At 37.8% G+C, this 19,983-nt stretch overlaps 1 pseudogene; it reads right to left on the bottom strand.

Moving 5' to 3' along the window:
- Window positions 1-12,341: 12,341 nt before the first annotated feature.
- Window positions 12,342-19,983, bottom strand: part of LOC149153121 (glucan endo-1,3-beta-glucosidase 8 pseudogene) — an 11,802-nt pseudogene continuing 4,160 nt past the window's right edge.

Here is a 19,983-nt window from a genome sequence, read left to right as displayed (position 1 = left end):
AAAGAGACTAGTTGAGGCCACTTGGGCCTATAATACAACATGGAATACCACCACTGGATTTACACCCTATGGGCTGGTCTATGGGAAAAAGGCTTTGTTGTCCATTGAGTTTGAATATAACACATTGAGGATGGTAGCACAACTAGATTTGGATCTCAGTCATGCACAGAAAGAAATATTGTTCCATTTGAATGGCTTGGATGAATTTAGAATGGAGGCCCTCCTACATACAAAGATAGTTCAGCTTCAGAGGAATATTTGGCATGATAGACATATTAAGGAGAAGCAATTTCAAGAGGGCGATTGGGCATTGTTATATGATTCTAGGTATAAATACTTCAAAGGTAAGCTAAGGACAAGATGGCTCGAACCTTATGTGGTGGAAAGATGCCATGATAATGGTTCAGTGCAAATTAGAACTATAGATGAAGAAGCCATTCATTGCTTGTTAATGGACACTGATTGAAAATGTACAAGAGACCTTTATGAAAACAAGAGTTCATTGACAATACCAATAAGACAGTGATGATGGTGGAGCAAGTTCCAGCGTTTCCCTCATCAGGTCACTGAAAAAGAGAAAAGAGAATAAGGATTCAGGTGAAAACCACCATGAGGTGCCTGAGTCCCATCTTTGGGTTGAAAACCCCATGAGGCGGCCCAATGATAAAAAATGGAAAAAGAATAAGAAGATCCCTAGGTGAAATCCTTCCTTGAGGCACCCAGGGCAAACATCTAGGGTGAAAGCCTCTCTAAGGTAGCCTAGGTGTTCTTCAAAAAAAAAAAAAAGAGAGAGAGAAAAAGACATAATTGTTATTTGCAGATGGGCAAGAAACAATCAAGGAGCAAAGAGAAGATCCAAAGGGAACCCTGCCTCACATATATGCATCTCTCCATCAATTCCATTGTTTTTTCACTTCATTGCTTTTATTTAGGCGAAGACTGTGTTTTCTATAGGATCCCATGTATTCCTACAGGATCCCCAAAAACCTACAGGAAGCAATCCGAGGGTGAATGGTAGGTTGGTTAGGTCCTGTAGTAGTCTATCCCGCAGAATATCAATCATCAGCTACAGGTATTCACTAGGATGATCCAAGAGCTCCAGACAACAGAAGAGAAAGAAGAATGACCATGCAAAAAATAAACAATGCAGCACCTCTGATCTTCGACAACTGCAACATGGCATCGAGACCACAGCTAAGTATCCCGCTCACTCACTCATATGCATCATGTGATCAAAATTTGTGAAGGTTACAAGGTAGTTGGTTTATAAGTGAAAAGGTGTCTAGTTAACTCGGCCACATTTGTTCAGTCATCACATACAAAACTGGGTGTCCTCTCACACGTGGCTGCAATGAACTCAAAGATAGAGGAGGAGTAGGACAAGAAGTGGTTAACTACGGATCTAAAAGGTGGGAGTTGATTACAAGGAACCTCACCCTAAAAAGCCATAAAGGGAAACAAAACATCGTTTACATGCATTCATACATTCCACCTCCTCAAAACTCCCTCACTCAAGTCGATCTCATAACTCTAGCCACCCACCGGAAGAAAGGATCCATTGTTCTGCAAGAGAATTTCTACACGAGCATGCACAGGAATTCCTACAGGAGCAGTCTATAGGATACACAGAAGCAGTCTACAGGATTGGTAGCGAGGGGTTCAAGAGGGAATATCACAAGAGTTGTCCACAAACACCATTCTAAAGAGGTAGGATCTAAAAATCCATCTCCATTTACAAGTAAATGAACTAGAAATGCTCTAAAAGCTAGTGGATATAACAACTATGGGAGGTGAACTACATACACAGGAAACTCTATTTTCTCATGAATTTAAAATTCTTGTGTCAAACCTCTCATTTTCTCCTCAAGCCTCACAAGCAAGATGACAGGAGGGTTTAATAGGAGAGAACCCACAAACACTGTGAGGATACAACAACACCCCCAAGTGCTTGAAATATTTATAAGACACCAATGGATGGGGTTTCTTGAAAACTTCACAGGGTATGATGATGATGTGGCTCAAGAATTTGCTCATTCCCTCACTCCACACAGCAAAATCCATGCCACTTTTATAGTTAGAGGGCTTACTATAGATCTCATCCCAAAGCTCATTAGTAGGGTCAACACACTTCCCCTAGGAATTCCATGGAGAAAAGAAGACAAAGCAGACAATCAGGTGGCAAAAAAGAAATTCTTTTTAGAAGGTGAAGAACCCACAGAGGATAAAAATGGAGTAAGGAGGGACAATCTGCCATACCCATGGAGTGAGGTAGGTTACCAACTCATCAAATATATCTCATGTGAGGGTAGATACAGTGTTGTTTATGGCTACCATTTTAGGATGCTTGAAGAATTAAGATTTGGGGTAGAAACACCAGTTCACCAAAGACTCAGCATACCCTATTTTTTGATGAAATCACTCATAGACTCCAGCAACAAAGTAAAGGAAGGGAATCCCCAATAATTGGCTCACCATGGGTTGATCAGGATCCTCATTGAGGATGCCTTCCAAAACCTCAGTATCCCTATAACATTTTCAATCTTCGGAGACTTACTAGCAGAGGATGACATCAAAACCCTCACCTATGATGTTAGTCCTTCTGTCAATGAGGAGGAGGAAAAACAAGAAGAAGAAGAAGATACAGAGCTAGATGGGGATGAGATGGATGAAGAAAAAACTAATACAAAGCAACACGATGAAGCAGGAGAAGAGAAGGAGGATGATGCTTAAACAGAGGAAGAAACAAAGGAAGAATTTGATGGAGATGAGAAAGAACAGCAAGAGGAAGAAGATAAGAAAAACAGAAGGGGAAGAACACAAGGAGGAGTCACCTAGGGTGTCTCCAGAGGCCCCTGAGAGGAAGGCAACAGCTGCCCTCACTTCTCTCAGCACCCCAGTCAAGAAAAAAGGGAAAAGAAGGAGGCAAACCTCTCTATATATTAGAACAAGAAAGAGCACAAGAATCGACCAAGGGAAGCCACAAATATCAACAAAAATCCCTATTGAGATTGAAGATTCCCCTACACCAAGAGACAAAATGTCTTCCCCTAAGTCACCAATCACCTATGTAAGGAGGCCTAGTACTAGATTAACTTCCTTAAAGGGTAAGGCCATCGTACAGGATCCACAGCAAAAACTACAGGAAGCACAAAAATTGGAAAGCAAGGTAGGGGAGCAGCAAGAAACAAAAGAGGAAGACATTGGGCACATGGAAGAGAAGCTCAAGGAAATGGGCAAAGAGCTAAGTGGCTTAAGGGACAGAGAAGCAATAATGAGAGATCAACTTGAGAGGGAAAATGCATGGCTGAGAGGATAGCTGCAGGAAAGGGAAAACCAACTAGCATGTATGGCCAGCCTCTCCTTGGAGGCCATCCAATGTAGGATGCCAGCTAAATCCTATGCTCTTTACCTCAGAGAACAATGGATACAATTTCAGGTTAAAACACTAGCACAAAGGGGCACCATGCCATTTCAGGACTACAAGCAATTTATTGATCATTGTGATCAAAGTACACTAGAGGATAGGGGCAAAATGGTTGAGTTTTACTTGCACAACATGGCCCTCACAGACATGAATGTTTGGGATCTTAATGTCAAGCTAGGAGATCTACAATTAATGGATTTGGCATCATGGATGAACCATGAGGAGTCAAGGGCTACAAAGATGAAAAGAATATTGGCCAGAGAGAAAAATGAACCTCTTTTCATCAAAGTTGAACAATCAAATCCCATGGCCCTAATCAGCAACCATAATCTAATTGAAAATGATCCTCAGCTGGCACCTAGATATATTGCTGCCCAAGAGCAAGCAATTTGACATTTTGAGGATATGTTTAGGCTGCTAGGAGATGATAGTGTACATGTCTGCTTAAGGAGATGGAACACACTACCACACAGCTCGAAGATCAGAGAATATCACTCCCCTCAAAGGTTGAGAGAGGCACTCAACAGGACACCTATGTATAAAAAATCAATGCAACGGTTGAAGGTCAATTGGATAGGCCTAAAACTCAATCCACCACTACTCCTAGGGATGCTAGAAGGGAGAAAAAAAGAAGAGGAAAAGAGGCAGTGGGAAAAAGTAGAAAGGAAAGAAGGCTTCTATGAACAAGAAGAAGAGACCACAGCAGAGGCATGGGATGTTAGAGAGGCTACCAGAGCCATGAAGGACATGGACATTGACTAAGTTGCTCACAAGATGAGAAACACTTTCAGTAGGGGGGTTATGATGAGCCTCATCATTGGGTAATTATATGGGCCTTAATTCACCTCCTAGCTTAGTCAAACCAACTATTCTAACAACTTATTGCATGCTTTTGATTATATTTTGTTTATGAGATGAGTTAGAGTTGGATATTTTGCTTTGTGGTCTAATGTGCATTTAATGCAGGATTAAAGGATAAAAGCAAGGAATTTTGGAAAATACCTTGGTCAAAACTTGAATGGGACAAGGGAGAGGAATTATAGGAGGTAAATCCTCCTCATTTACTACCCCTCCATTCGAATATTCCTCCATCAGCTTGGAGTGCAAACAACCAAATCATGAAGACTAGTAGGCAGCCAAGCAAGTGAAAGTCAAAGCACCAGTTTAGCTCGAGTTTGGGAGCCGAGCCTCCCTCATTTTAAGGAAGTCGTTGGAGACTTCAAACGTATAAGTAGAGTTTCCTAGGACCTCAGTAGGATTCATATTTTTTATTGTAAAACTTTACTCCATTTTCGAGCTGCAAGACTTGTAACAGTTTTTGATGTAATCCATTGTTTTGATAATAAGAGTGAGTTTTATTGTGAGCCAGCACTGAGTTAACTCAGAGTGCTAAAGCTCTTGGGTTAGGGCCCAACCCTAGAAGCCGAGGCTCCTCTTTATTGTACATGTATGCTAGCACAAATTCATGGTTTGATTGTTCATTTGCTTAAGTAGTCGCATTTCCATTACAACAGTGTAGAGTAGATTGGTTGTGTTTTAGTTTTTTTCCATTTATGCCTTCTTTCAATTAGCAAGTTAGAAAGGAGGAAACTATCACCATAAGGTACTGTTGAGTAGATTGGTTGTGTTTTAGTTTTTTTCCATTTATGCCTTCTTTCAATTAGCAAGTTAGAAAGGAGGAAACTATCACCATAAGGTTTTCAACAGGTTTCTCAGCCTCACCTCCTCCCTTGGGACCATGAATTGAGGAAGAGACCCTTCAGCAACCCTAAAAACACAGATTTCTAGTTCTTGCATGAGCTTTGGAGTTTGTCGTCTTGATTCAGTACTTGGTTCATTTTATTGTCATCTTTTTCCATCACTGTCTTTCTGTAATAAGATCTCACTCATATTATCATTTCCTTCAGCACTTTCTTCATGCATAATATATTCAAAAGCTAATAAATCACATCTTAATCAGATTATACCCGTGGATTTCCTTACCGTCCGATCCACAACAAACCTGACCAATCGCCGTCCACCACGTGTCGCATATTCATTTCAATGTTTGACTTTAGGCACTCCAAATCTCCATTGTCGATCTGTTTTGCTTGATCTAATGGCTATCACATCACCTGCTCGCCAACTAGCTTGGTCGATCTCCATCGTTGATCAATCCCGCATGATCCAACGCCTATCGCGCAATCTCGCAGGGATTATTGCACAACCGATATCCAACAAGAGCACGCGAGAAAAGTGGTTTTCCTGTGCTGTGTGTCACCCACTTAGGCTAATCACGTGAAATTTAGGAATAAGGCTTATAGTTCTTAGGGCGCGCGAGATATTGCTTACCACCTATGAAGACCGCTCTATCACATCACCTGCTCGCCAACTGGCTTGTCGATCTCCACCGTTGATCTGTCTCGCTTGATCCAACGGCTATCGCGTCACCCGCTCGCCAACTAGCTTGGCCGATCTCCACCGTTGATCGATCCTGCATGATCCAACGGCTATTGCGCAGTCTCTCATGGATTCTTGCACGATCGATATTCGACTGAGAGCACACGAGAAAAGTGGTTTTCTTGTGCTACGTGTTACTCACGTAGGCTAATCGCATGAAATTTAGGAATTCCGCTTACAGCTCTTAGGGCGCGTGAGAGACTTCGTACCACCTACGAAGACCGCTCCATCATTCCGCACGTTTTCCACCTTTCTGTTGACATGTGACTTAATGTGATCCATCCATCTATTAACGTAATGTCTTGCGATAAGATCTCCGTCGCTCATCTTCCGTTAATACTGTTCGTTGATCCGACTGATCCAACGGCCCTTGTGTATTGCTACTTCATTATGTCCTCCTTTCGCTGATTTCGATCTTCGATTGCTTTTCCGCTTGACTCCTTCTCCAACTTTGTTTTGTGTATCATTTAAACGTTGCCACCCTTGAGCTTTGATTTGGTTATTCAATCAGACTCCAACATTGTCTGATCATCGCAATATGCCTTCTAGCCATCCTCAACCACCTTCCATCCACCTGTCACGTCTACAAGAACAATTAAATTGCATGCTTGAATTTACAAAAAAAAAAAACCAAAAAAGTGAAAACAAATTTAGTTTAGTTTCCTTGCTTACACATTAGTTTGGTTTAATGCTCTTTACTTCTGTAACTTAGATAGCAGCATTAGGTTAGTGTTGATTTAGCAATTCTACTTAACATAGTTGTTTAAATGGTTAATTATGATATGGTGTTATTTAGCATTACATGTTGTTTCCTTCATTACTACAGTAAAGTAGCTCTCTTAGAACATATTTGTTCTTCTTCCATCAAAGAATCAAGCTTCTGCTGACTCTATAGAATTCTGTCTTGGAACCCCTGGGGTCTCTTGCCAGATGAACAGTGACAACAGACAAGACCTTCACTTCTACTTGTGCATATAGCACTGTCACCTCCAAGTTTGTACGAACCCCGGGTTGATAAGTAAAGTTGGTAGCCCAAGAGTTGCAACATACTTGCTGCAATACTAGCATTCATCATATGTCTATTAAAATTTTCTTAGTTACCTCAGTTTGTTGAGATGAAAGAGACTCTTAGTAACTTGAATGATGAAAAATGATGAATTACAAATTTTGATGCAAAGTGTCAATGTAAGAATTTTGCTAGATAGAAAATGTGAATACTAAGAATATAGTCCATTACAAGCAATCCTCATTACAATCAATCTGAAACTATTTTTTTCCATTTTCTCATACCGATCATATGAAAAGAGTAGATGGAATCATAGACCATTCAAATATTTAACTCGAGCTACTATTGTAAACAACATACCTTGTATCAGTTATTAATAGTAGTTTTCTCCAAAGTCAATCATTGTGACTTATGGTGTGTTAAACCCCAAATAATTTTCAATGGTAGTTATTTTCTATTACCATGTTTGAATGCAAAGTAATTAACAATGTTGAATGATGGAAAATGAGAATAATAAGAATGTACCCAATTATAAATTCAAGTAAGAAAACATTTTATTTGGGATGAAACTTCAAGTATTGTATGTATGGTTGAATAATTTTTATGTGCTTAGACTGAGATAGAGTGTGTATGTTTTGGGGGTGAGAAGGAGAGACAAGGGAAGATAGAGATATAGATGGGGGGAGAGATAAGAAGAGAGAGGCAAAGATAGGGAAGGAGGAAGAGATATGGATATTGAGAGAGAAATGTTAGAGAGCGAGAGAAGGGGAAGAGAGAGAGAGGGAGGGGAAAGGGAGGCAGGGAGAGAGATAGATATATATGGAGAGAGAGTTTGTATGTTTAGGGGTTGAGATAGAGAGAAAGAGAAGGAGAGACAATGGGAGATAGAGATATAGATGGAGGAGGTAGAGATTTGCTTACACTGAAATCAATGCACACTATTATTCTAATTACTTTGAGATTAATATACATCATACATCTTGTTGCATCAAATCAAAAATCAACATCTACACTAAAATCAATGCACTAGTGCAAACAATCAAATAGGATTAGAAATCAACATCTAAACTTAAATCAATGCATCTAATGCAAGCGATCAAATAGGATTATAAATCAATATCTACACTAAAACCAATGCATATAATGCAAGCAGTCAAGTATGAGTAGAAATCAGCATCTACGCTGAAATCAATGCATCTAGTGTAAGGTATTAAATATTATTAGAAATCGACATCTACACTGAAATCAATGCATCTAGTGCAAGCGATCAAATAGGATTAGAAATCAATATCAACACTGAAACCAATGCACCCTGTGCAAGCAAACAAATAGGAGTAAAAATCAATATCGATACTAAAATAATGCATCTAGTGTAAGGTATTAAATAGAATTATAAATTGACATCTACACTGAAATCAATGCATATAGTGCAAGTTATCAAATAGGATTAGAAATCAAAAACTACATTGAAATCAATACATCCATTTTAGTGAAAATCTAAAATATTCATGAATTTCTAGATCTAACTTCTATGTTTGTATTTGTCTCTGTGAGACTTTTTATTCTTCCCTCTCTCTCAACCTTCCATTCTGTGTCTATCTCCCTCCTCCTCTCCTTCTCTCTCTTCCCCTCCCCCTCTCCCATGTCTCACTCTATCTGCCTCTCCCTAACTTTCTCTATCTTTCTTTTCTTTCCTCTCTCCCCCTGTTATCTATATTTATACCTCCCTCCATCTCTCCTTATTTGTCCCTCTATCTCAACCCCCTAAACATATGCCATTCTCTCTCTCTCCCCCATATCTATCTGTATCTCCCTCTCCATTCCCTCTCTCTCTTCCCCTTCTCTCTCTCACACTGAATCTCCATCTATCCTTGCCACTCCCTCTCCACCTTTCTCTCTCTATGTATTTCTTCCCCTTCCAACTCCATCTCTCTCTGCCCCCTCCCCTCTCCTCTCTCTCAAGTCCTCTCTCTCCCCTTCTCTCCCACCTCCCTTTGTCTCTACCCCCATCATACACACACTCTCTCTCCACCCTCCAACTCTGTCACTATCTCCCTCCCTTTCTCCTTCTCTCTCTCCTCTCCATATATATATATATATACTTGTCTCTCTTCCCCTTCTTTCCCTATCTTTATCCTCTCATTTTCTCTCTCTTCCCTCGTCTCCTCTCTCCCTCATTCCATCTTCATCTATCCCTTGTCACTCCCTCTCTTTCCCCTTCAAATCCATCTCTCTCCCCTCCTCTCTCTCTTCCTTTCTCTCTCTTCTCTCTCCCATGCTCTATTCCCCCTTCCATCTCATTCTCTTTCTTAAATCTGATCCCATTGTATTGTATTTAAGAAAGTATTTAAATAATAAAAAAACATAATTGGTTGTAAAATTTTAAACCTATATTCTGGATCAATCATGTTAAAGAAAATAAAATAATAAAAAGATTAAAAGAATTGTCCATTATCTTTCCTCTATCATTGTTAATCACTTTTCTTTCTCACTTCACTTGGATCCTTGGTTAAGATGCATCTCTCCTAGTTCTTTATAATATTATTTATATTATATAAATTTCACATATGTATATATAAAAGTATTTTCATTTTTTAATTTATTAAAACCTCCATTTAATCTCTATGAAAATATTGTTAGTAGTCCTCAGAATGGAGGGTTTAGATATACCTCAAAAGTAATTATAACCTTTTTTGCTCTTAGATTTAATTTTAAAATGTTATAAAATTAAATTAAAATAAAATATTTGTAAAATATTTTTATTTGAAATAAGTTATTGTTTTTGGGCATGTAGTATTGATAAGCCATGGTATTGGCCCATGGTTCTTTAACAATTAAAAGGCTAGATCCATAACATAATAATCAAAAGTCTAGAGGGCCCATGGTATTGATAAACCATGGTAGTAGCCCATGGTATTATAAATTTTTTCCCTCTTCTCATTCTCTATCTTTCTCTTGTGGGTATTGGCCCATGGTATTGTAAAAACACCTATTTAGAAGTTAATAATATCCATGGTAAATATTCATGATTAAAAATCTTGTCATATTGTAAATATTAAAAATCTTGTCATATCATAAATATTAGGGGTAGGGAGAAATACTAATTAAAATGTAATATTATAAATTTTTACCTAATATTTCAGGTGAGGCCCCACCCTAAATATTACATTCTACTCAATATTTCCCCTTACTCCTACTAATTTTATTGAGCACCTTCCATTATACTGAGTTTACCTTCCTACGACTGAAAACTTTGAATGCAAGGAAAAATACTGAGTTTACCTTCCTACGACTGAAAACTTTGAATGCAAGGAAAAATAAATTTACCTAATTATTATTATTACAAAAATACACAACCGCTGAAAACCTAAAAGCCACGAAATGATTATTATTATTATAGAAATTACACAACTGCTGAAAACCTAAACGCCACGAAATGATTATTATTAATTTACTGGGTTATTATTATTACAAAATGACACAGAGGAAAACCTAAATGATATATTATTATTATAGAAATTACACAACTGCTGAAAATCTAACGCCACGAAATGATTATTATTAATTTACTGGGTTAGTATTATTACAAAATGACACAGAGGAAAACCTAAATGATATATATTATTATAGAAATTACACAACTGCTGAAAACCTAAACGCCACGAAATGATTATTATTAATTCACTGGGTTATTATTATTACAAAATGACACAAAGGAAAACCTAAATGATATGTCCATATTGTTTTCAAAATTGAGTTTGTTAATATTAGCCCGCAATTTTTTATTTTAATTAATTTTTTTTTTTTAAAGTAATGTTACACATATCTTCAGCGTATACAATATATATTAGCCGACACATAATGTTACACATATATAGTGAAATTACACATATCTACACATCTAATATATATACAATATATATTAGCTGACACATATATAGTAACTTTACACATATAGCATATACAATATATATTAGCCGACATATATATATTTTTAATATTTTTGTTGTTTTAATGTAAAGTTATGTTACGCGACAACATCTCCCTCATATTTTTGTTTTAATGTAACGATATGTTACGTGACAACATAATGTTATACATTATGTTACATGAAAACATCTCCCTCATAATTTTTTTAATATTTTTTTTGCAATGTAACGTTACGTATATTTCTTTTAATATTTTTTTGTAATGTAACGTTACTTTTTTTAATATTTTCTTTTAATATTTTTTTTGTAATGTAAACGTTACTTTTTTTAATATTTTTTTATACTTTAAAAAAAATTGTAATGTAAATGTTATTTTTTTAATATTTTTTTTTGTAATGTAACATTACATTAACTGACAACATCTCTCATATTTTTTAATATAATATTACATAACATGACATCTCTCGTATCAACTCAATCAAATGATAAAGTGAGAATGATGATGGTCTCATTAGTGACCGTATTTGCAAAGTTATCAAGGTGGTCTGGGATGCTTGGATGGAAATCATCTAAACATTTTGATGATTTTTTTTAAGTACATCCTACTCTTTGTTTTTGTATTTTTAAGTACATTCTCCTCTTGTTTTTGTATTTTTAAGTACATTCTCCTCTCTGGTTTTTTTCGGAGATTGGACGAATAGAATAGATTATAATGATGACTAGAAATTGAAGTTGCCAGCAAACACTTCAATTTTCAGAATATCTAAAAAGGTGTGTTATTCGACGCCTTTTAAGAGAGGAAGAGCTGATTTTTGGACGAGGATAACCAGAGTTCCTAATACCATGATGTCGCATGGATTATTAAAATGACTTATGGTTGCCGATGTGACAGCGTCTAATAGCTGGTACCACGTGGCATAATGCTGGAAAGTTGTATAACCAAACTCCACGTGTCACGGTGACATGCCCCCTCATACACACAACACAATGCCCCTTGTCCGAGCAAACATACAGCCAGGCTGTACAATGCACGCACCTTGGGGTCGCTGCTTTATCCTCGATTCTGGTTTTTTACAGTGCCTATGCGGGGTGGTTCAGGTTAACCCATTGTTTGTTGCCAAAGCCTGGAGTCAGTTGTGGAAGAAATCTACAAGGCATCCCCCTGAAGAAATCTATATTGAGATATAATTTCCATATGTTGTAAAAAAATTTTTGCATCAATCAAATTGTGGTTTATTTTGATTTGATATCTTAAAATGTTATTAAAAATTTACATGAAAGAGTTTAACAATTGTTCACCATGCATACTTGTTTGAAATCATGAATGCAAAGTTGAAATCATGTATGAGTGGGCCATTTATGATTTCAACCTGTTTCCATGATTCCAACGTACCCAATCATGATAAGGCACAAGTCCCACAAAACTCTGGATAGCCTGTGTATTTTACTTTACTTTATATGTTTATGTAACAATGCACCATTGTAGCTTCCGCAGGCCATTTTCCTATCACATCGAGAACCAAATCACATTTCAAGATCCTCGGATGCAACTTGCAATTGATATAATTGAAAATAGTTCATGAAGCCGTGTGTTTCACTTTTCTAATTGAATTTTATGAAACAATTCTGACAAGCTAGTCAGGCACCTGAAATTATGAGTGCTAGATTTGTACAAAGGATCCAACAGAGAGATCTTGTCCCATAAGTTGGGTTGCAAAATTGAATTGATCTCTTAGAGGAGATATATCAAATGGTCAAAGCAGAATTACCGAGGCATCTGTAGATAAAGAATGATTGATAAACTACACAAGTAGCTACAAGTACAAGAGAGCAACTGCTACAACTCCCGCAGAGGCTATAGCTAAATGAGTATAATACTGGATAGACCTGTCTGCATGGCCATTTGCTATCATCCTTTGAAATTTACACAAACCTTGGGATGGATTCCGTGTGGTTACCATAGCCAGATTAGAAAATACGCAACCCGTACTCTGCTGATTGTTCACCTGATAGTACATGTTGAAAGCATAAGATGCGTTGCCTTGAAGACCCAGATTATTACAGGAGGATCCATAGCCCAGAGAAGTACAGTCAGAGTATGTACAAGCATAAGTGATGCTGTCAGGCAACAGAGTGAGGTCTGTAGCTTCTGGATTGAGGACACACCACCTTTCAGGCAGGTATTTCACACCGCTTGCACCAATCAATGCCGTATTCTGCTGACCAAGACCTGAAAGATCTAGTGGATATTTGGGTTGTCCATCGTACTGGAAAATACCCCAATGTCTTTCAAAGTTACCTGGTGCTATGCTCTTAGCATTTTCGTCAAGAAGGCTAAACAAATATACTTCGATAGCTCCGCTCCGCATTGGAGTTCCTTTGCCACTCATCACATGTTTTAGAAGGCCCTGATTGAACCTCTGTGCACACATGAGATTCGCATTTTATCACCATCAGTGGGCCAACCCACTTCTCCCACAATAATGGGCATATTAGGGAAGCCTGCTTTCTTCAGGGCCCAAATCAGAGTATCAAGATTTGCATCAAACACATTGGAATATTGCGCTGTCCCATCAATTACTGGTTGGTTGGTACCATCAAAGAAGGCAAAGTCGAAAGGGAAATACTGGTTATCATATAAACTCAGAAATGGGTAGATATTGACAGTAAAAGGTGCTTCATTGTCATTCAGAAACTGAATAATCTGTATCATGAGATCACGAACTTCTGGCCTGAAATCCCCAGCTGATGGCACTGGGTTGGTTTCAGGGGAGTTGTACACATCTGCATTGAGGGGCACAGTCGCTTTGATCTGGTCTCCTAAACCTGCCTTGTTGAGAGCTTGCTGAATATTTTGAAGCACAGGAAGAGTAAAATTCAGATGTGTCATTATATGTCTTTAGGAAAGGCTCATTTCCAACTGCAACATACCTGCAGAGTGCAAGAATTTTTGCAACCAATCTTAGTACTATGGCAATATTGAAGCAGATAACTGCGGAACAATTGTTTATCTTCTAAACAATTAGTTTCTCCTACCTGGTAAGAGTACCTCTAAAGCTGTGATTTTTCCAATTTCCCAAATCTACATTACAATATTGTTGTAATCTTATGACAACAAAAGAAACATAATTGACCATTAAAGTACTTTCACAGGAAGCAATGTGCATCAATGAAGAGAAGCCCAAGGAAAGGTACATAGCAAGAATATATAAAAGGAGTAACAAATTAATTTAGGTCCCGATGCCTTGAACATCTAAAATAAAGTTACAAACACATAATGTCAAAGCCATGATATAGAATATGGAGGCCAATTTAATTATCACAAGTAGCAGTCTAATTTGCTGCAGAAGGTCTGCATCCAAGTCTTGCCATCGTTTTTTTTTATCGTCCCCTACTCCTGTAAAGTTTTCATCCTGTTGCCAGAACAATTTGTTAACATTATGAACTCATTTCCTTGATGTGTACTTTCTACCATCAACTTTTATGTTCTCTAATACCCTGATTCACTGTATAATTGCTTGTTAATATATAATGATATGATTCCTTTCCAAGTCGGTCCTCCCTTCCTCTTCAATCTACTATTGGTTTTCAAATTTTGCACCTAATAAGGTTCTGGACAAGTTAGAGAAAATCATCAGGCACTTCGTTTGGAATGGTGTGGTAATGGAGACACTACATAATTCTCCGTAGTCGGTTAGGAGAAAATCTGCAAACCTGTAATATGTGTGGGGCTTTGACATTAAAAAAGACAACTGACTGAACAGAGTTCTCGGGGCCAAGCTGATTCAGAGGCTGGTAACTAGTAAATTCTCCCTTTGGCAAAATATCATCCTAGAAAAATATTGCCCAAGGAAATGGCCTAAAAGCATCATACTATCTTCGGTGGATGACACCCTGGGGCTAATTTTTACAAAAAAATTAAAGATAGTCACCCCCTAATAAAGGACCATATTTCATGCTTCACATGGATGGAAAGAAAGCAATCTTGTGGTTCCATTCCATCATAGGTCACCCCCTCTCTGGCCAGATTCAAAATTTTAAATAACATAAAATATTGGTTTAGTTGTATGAACTTCACAAACATCAGACATTATTCGACACAACTAAACATGGTTAACACTCCTATGTATCCCAAGTGGTTTGCTCAATTGGTTGTCACCAATGTTTTTGAGCATTTGGTTAGTTCTGTGCCAGATTGGTTGAGATGTAGGAACTTGACAAAAGTAAGACTTTAGAAAGTCGACACAGCTAAAAATGGTTAACACTCCTATGTAGCCCAAGTAGTTAGCTCAACTGGTTGCTGCCAATGTTGTTGGGAATTTAGCTAGTTATGTGCCAGTAGGTGACCAGTTTGAAATCCCCCTGCATTAGGCACATTAGTTTATACTGATGGGTTTATTAGGGATGCCATCCAAAAATGTGAGGAAGCATCCCTTTTTGTCCATAAGAAATTTTCCCAGAAATAAGAGGGTAGCAATTGTATCTTCAGTTAGACTTGGAACCTCTCAGCACCTGACCAGAATTGCCATCAAATCTTCATTGAGACTATGTCACTGTTACAGCTTCTAAAAGAAGAAACTCTGAATAAATAACTCAAAACAAGATTACCAATTATGTCCAACTATGGTCTAGTGGTTAGGATGGGTGTTGCCATGAAAAAGCCTAGGTCCAGACTCCAAATGCTGCCCGGTATACAGCCCTAGAACAATGTGTGCTTTGGCCAAGACTGATGTCTCCCCACATTGAAATGGAATCACAGTAATGCAGAGATGGGGATACGGATATCCTTATAGTTCAAAAAAATGCATTTAGTATTTACTGAACCAAAAAGAGAACTCACAGGAAAACTACCAAATTTAGGATCAGAGTAACAAGGCAAGAAGTTAGACGATGAAAAGAAGGTTACTTGTAAGTTACTGGAAAAATTGACAATCTTAATTAAGGCGTACTAAAATACTCCCCTTGGATGCCATCAACAGTTAAAATGGCCAGTATCTTTTATAGCTTGTAAAGCAGAGAAAGATCCTAACAATGATAAACTTAAAGAAGAAAGGTTTCATGATTCATCAGCCCATCTAGATATGTTCTATGCCTAGAAGCAGAGGACTACTCAATTGACTATTTCTTCATCTACTGCAGCTTTCGAGAAAAATGTGGCAGCTAGTATGGAAAGCCTTGGGAGGTAGCGGTACCCCTTTGCTTAGGATTGGTATCTGCGATCAATTGATTTCATGATGGTAAAAAAATTACCTCTTTAATTTCAAAGGGAAAACTTTCATAAAAATTGTGTGGAACTGGTTCCTAGCTATGTTCTGTGGTAGGTCTAGATTAGCATACAAGGATCTTGAAAAATCAGAAATAATCCCCCCCAATTCTTTGGAATACAAATAAAGCTTGGACCAATGAATCATTGATTCCTAAAGTATAGAAGACTGATGACTATGGAATATCTACAGCACCAAGTAATGGTTTGGCTAGACAATCTAAAGCTTTTAAGTTATACTTCCCAATCCTTTTCCATGTTGGCCTAGGTTCATCCACCAACAACAATACAGATTTCAGGGGCCTTATCATAGGCATGTAAATGGTGTTATCAAAAGGATTAAACTCTAAAGATACATGTAGTTTTGGAGACTCCTGGTTGGTGATAGACATATTCAGCGGGAAAGGAGATCCAAAGAAATTGAAAATTCAGATTTTGGTGAAAGAATCCATGACGATCCTCATTTTAGTCAAAGGTTTTCAAGTTAACACATCGAGAGGTGGAGAAATAACAAGGCAGATGAACTTGCAAATTTGGAATCCTCAATGGAAAAAAGGCACTACTTATTGAAAGAACACCTGGCATAACCTTAAAGTGCAAATAGAATGGAATTAATACCTTTCAGTAGACAATCTTAAAGGCTAGTGAAGCAAATAGCTCTACTTGCATGCAAAGCATTGAACATTCAATTTCTGTTTTCACGTTTACTTTCCATATTGAACACTACACTATTGTAAAGCGAGGTCTAATGAAATACCAAAGACTCAAGTCTTACAAGAGAGCACCTACATGCTATTTCTATCTGCGTATCATGCCCTTTCTGAAGCAGGAAGGAAGTTATGGAACGCAAAGTTGATACCTAAAGGAAAAAGAAGCCTTGCAGAGCCACGTGTCAATGCATTGCAAGGGAACTAAGAAAAGATAAGACAACTGGATAAAACATTTAAGGATATGTAGACAGTAAGACAAATTTGATTTTTTGAGGGCAAAGTTGGCAGAGTCCAGGCTATCTTCTTGAATTTCCATGAACAGTCGTTGGTTCTAAATCCATTTCTAGAAAACCAAATAGAAAATACCAGATTAAATATTGAGCATCTCCAATCAATGGTGTACCCTATGTACGTGTTTACAATCAAAATAAAAACAAAGACAGAACTCGTGAAAAACTGTATTGTGAATAGCAATGTCAATACACTACCAATCAATTATGTGTTGGAGGGGCGATTCTTGCACTGATGGGAAAGCAGGCACTTCAAAAATGTGAGTCTATGTTTCTTTTCTTGGTGATTTCCCAACCTTTTGTTTTCTATTATTGTCCTAATTTTTCGGGCCCTTGAAACTCCTTTGCTTTTCTTCTTGCCTTGTTGCCCTTTGTAATCAATTAGAGTTGTAAAAGCTCTAGAGCCTAAGAAATATGCTACTCTGTTTTCAGTTAGAGTCATATGTAATAACATGTTGTCTCTCAAGTCTAGATGATTAGACAGTAGATTCCAATAGGGCAGTGTGCACCCTAAGTGGACCTGCACTTCCATGTATGATCTTGTAAATTTTGTTCTTGACAACTTTTTAATATAATTCCTATTTCAATCAAAGAAAGAGGGTGCATTCTATCTATTGTTAAATGTTCAACCATCTGGTGCAGGCATTTGGTAGGATATTGTTTTACTGTAGAGACAATTTGAAGCAGTAAGTGTAACTATTGTACATAAATAGTTTTCCTACAATGTTCTGTAACAGGAGAATGCTGCCAAAATGCTCTACGTAGCACTGAGTTTCCAACACAATACAGAAGGGGGAAGGGACCAAATCTAGGAGGGAGGCACTAATAAGATATTAAATAGAAAAAGTAAAGAATTAAATTTCCAAAGCCCAAATGCGAAAACAATGAAATTGTTGAATACACAAATGATAAAATTATAACATAATTAATTATCATATTAAAAAATTGCACATGAAACATATATCAATGGCATGGTTCCATAAAGGAAAAATAATGATGTTTTAGTTGGCCATAAGAATGACTAAGAGTATAGTCCAAAATGGCAGAATGCCAAAAGTATTTTCTCACTACTCATACTAGATAACCTAAAATTTGAGACATATACAATGTAAATCATAATTTTATAAGTTACAGTCTTCTCCTTCAAGGTTTTCCAAAAATTCTTGAGCCATATAGGGTTCTTCTGCCTCATTGTCATCACTATCGTCCAATCTAACGCTATATAGTGACACACCAACCAAGCTAGTCCTGGATTTGAAGTGCCCTCCTCCTTATCGATTTGTGAAAATCCCCAGGTTCCACTTGTGAAACATCCTCGGATTCTGCGTCACATTGTGCTGTAGATCACTGTAAATACTCTGGATCCTTCCTCATCTCGAGACAAAGATTGTTATGCACAAAAAATAAGTTTTTCTGCTCTCTTGGAGAAAAGATTGTTCCTCTTCATTGTTAATTTTAGATAACAATGGTATGTTCTATGCTTTAGCACAATTTACTTCAATGTTCTTTATCAGTTCAATGACAATTTCCAATTATATTCAGTGACAATCACATTAACTTAAACACATTGATAGTAAATGCAGATAGAACATAAGAACATGTCCAGAAGACAAGCAAAGACAAGAGGACACAAGATATGGCGGATGCCAGGGACAAACCCCAATGTGGGGAACCCTTTGATCAAATCTTCTTATTATTCTTCAATAGTTCAGCAAGAGAGAGAGAGTACAAATATCAAATTAACATGCCCAAAACAGTCCTGTCAAATCAGTGGTCAACAGAAGTCAATTGCAGCCCTAACCAGAAAGTCAACAGTGGTCAAAGCAGCTCCAAAATGTCCTCCAAGCAGCTCAGTCAACAGCAGAAGAATTCGGCCTTCCAAGAGGGTCAAAGTCAGCCCAAAAACAGTTTGGTCAACCCAGTCAAACACTGCTGTAATTTTTGCAGTCAAAGGCTGAAGTCAACGCTGAAGTCAAACTAGTCAAACTGTCCCAATCACCTTGAAAACTGTGCCAATCAATGTGGCCTCCAAAAATCAAAATTTTGCCCTCAAAAATGAAGTCAACGCTGGTCAAAAGAGCCATGGTCAACACTGGTATGTTTTCCTGAAATTCGGCCAGCAAACAATCCCAGAAATTCGGCCTCCTGCCACACGTGCGAAGTAGAGAGAAGTTGCCTCCAAGCTGTACGAACCAATCAAGAGAGGAGAGAGAGAGATATGTGATGAGATGAGTGATGTCCAAATGAGAGAGAGGTCACTCCTATTTATACACTTCGTTGAGGGTGAGGAGACACATCTATTGGGCTTCATGAGCCTACATTTGACTAAGGCGACCTTGACAATTTGTGCATGAGAAAGAAATTCAAAATTCCATTTCTGCTTGTCTAAATGAGTTGATCTTTATATCAAAATTGGACCTCTCGAAAAGAGGAATCCAATGCAATAATCATCTCCATCATATGAGTTGGCTGTCCTAAGGTGGAATTTGCCCTAGTTGCCAATTTTAACATTCATAGACTAGATAAAACTACAAGTGGACCAATTCCTCACAGTAAGTGAGGAACTAGCACCCTGAGACAACACATGCATCGCAAGTTGTTGGATCTCTAGAACTCCATCCATGCATCCACCGCCATCCAATGTGTTCCTCCTTGTGACATGCTTCTCCAACCCTCATTTGCACAAATTGTGTTAGTGGGGCTGCTTAGTTTTGTAAAACTAAAAAATGTTATTGGATTACAATTGCTATATCAAGACTGTATATCTCAAATATAACTGTGCAGAATCCTGCTTTCACCTTAGGATCATCAATTTGTGCAACTTTGGGGGATTAAATGCATGAGCAGGCGCATGAAGAGGGGTGTTTGTCCAGTTCCACAGTCCACCACTTTTCTAACAACTTTTGGATTTCTTTAAAAAAA

The sequence above is a fragment of the Pinus tabuliformis genome, chromosome 9 (assembly GCF_031772625.1).
Source record: "Pinus tabuliformis cultivar Carrire ecotype Pingquan chromosome 9, CPIR1, whole genome shotgun sequence".
Lineage (NCBI taxonomy): Eukaryota > Viridiplantae > Streptophyta > Pinopsida > Pinales > Pinaceae > Pinus > Pinus tabuliformis.
This window is presented reverse-complemented; position numbering and strand designations above follow the sequence as displayed.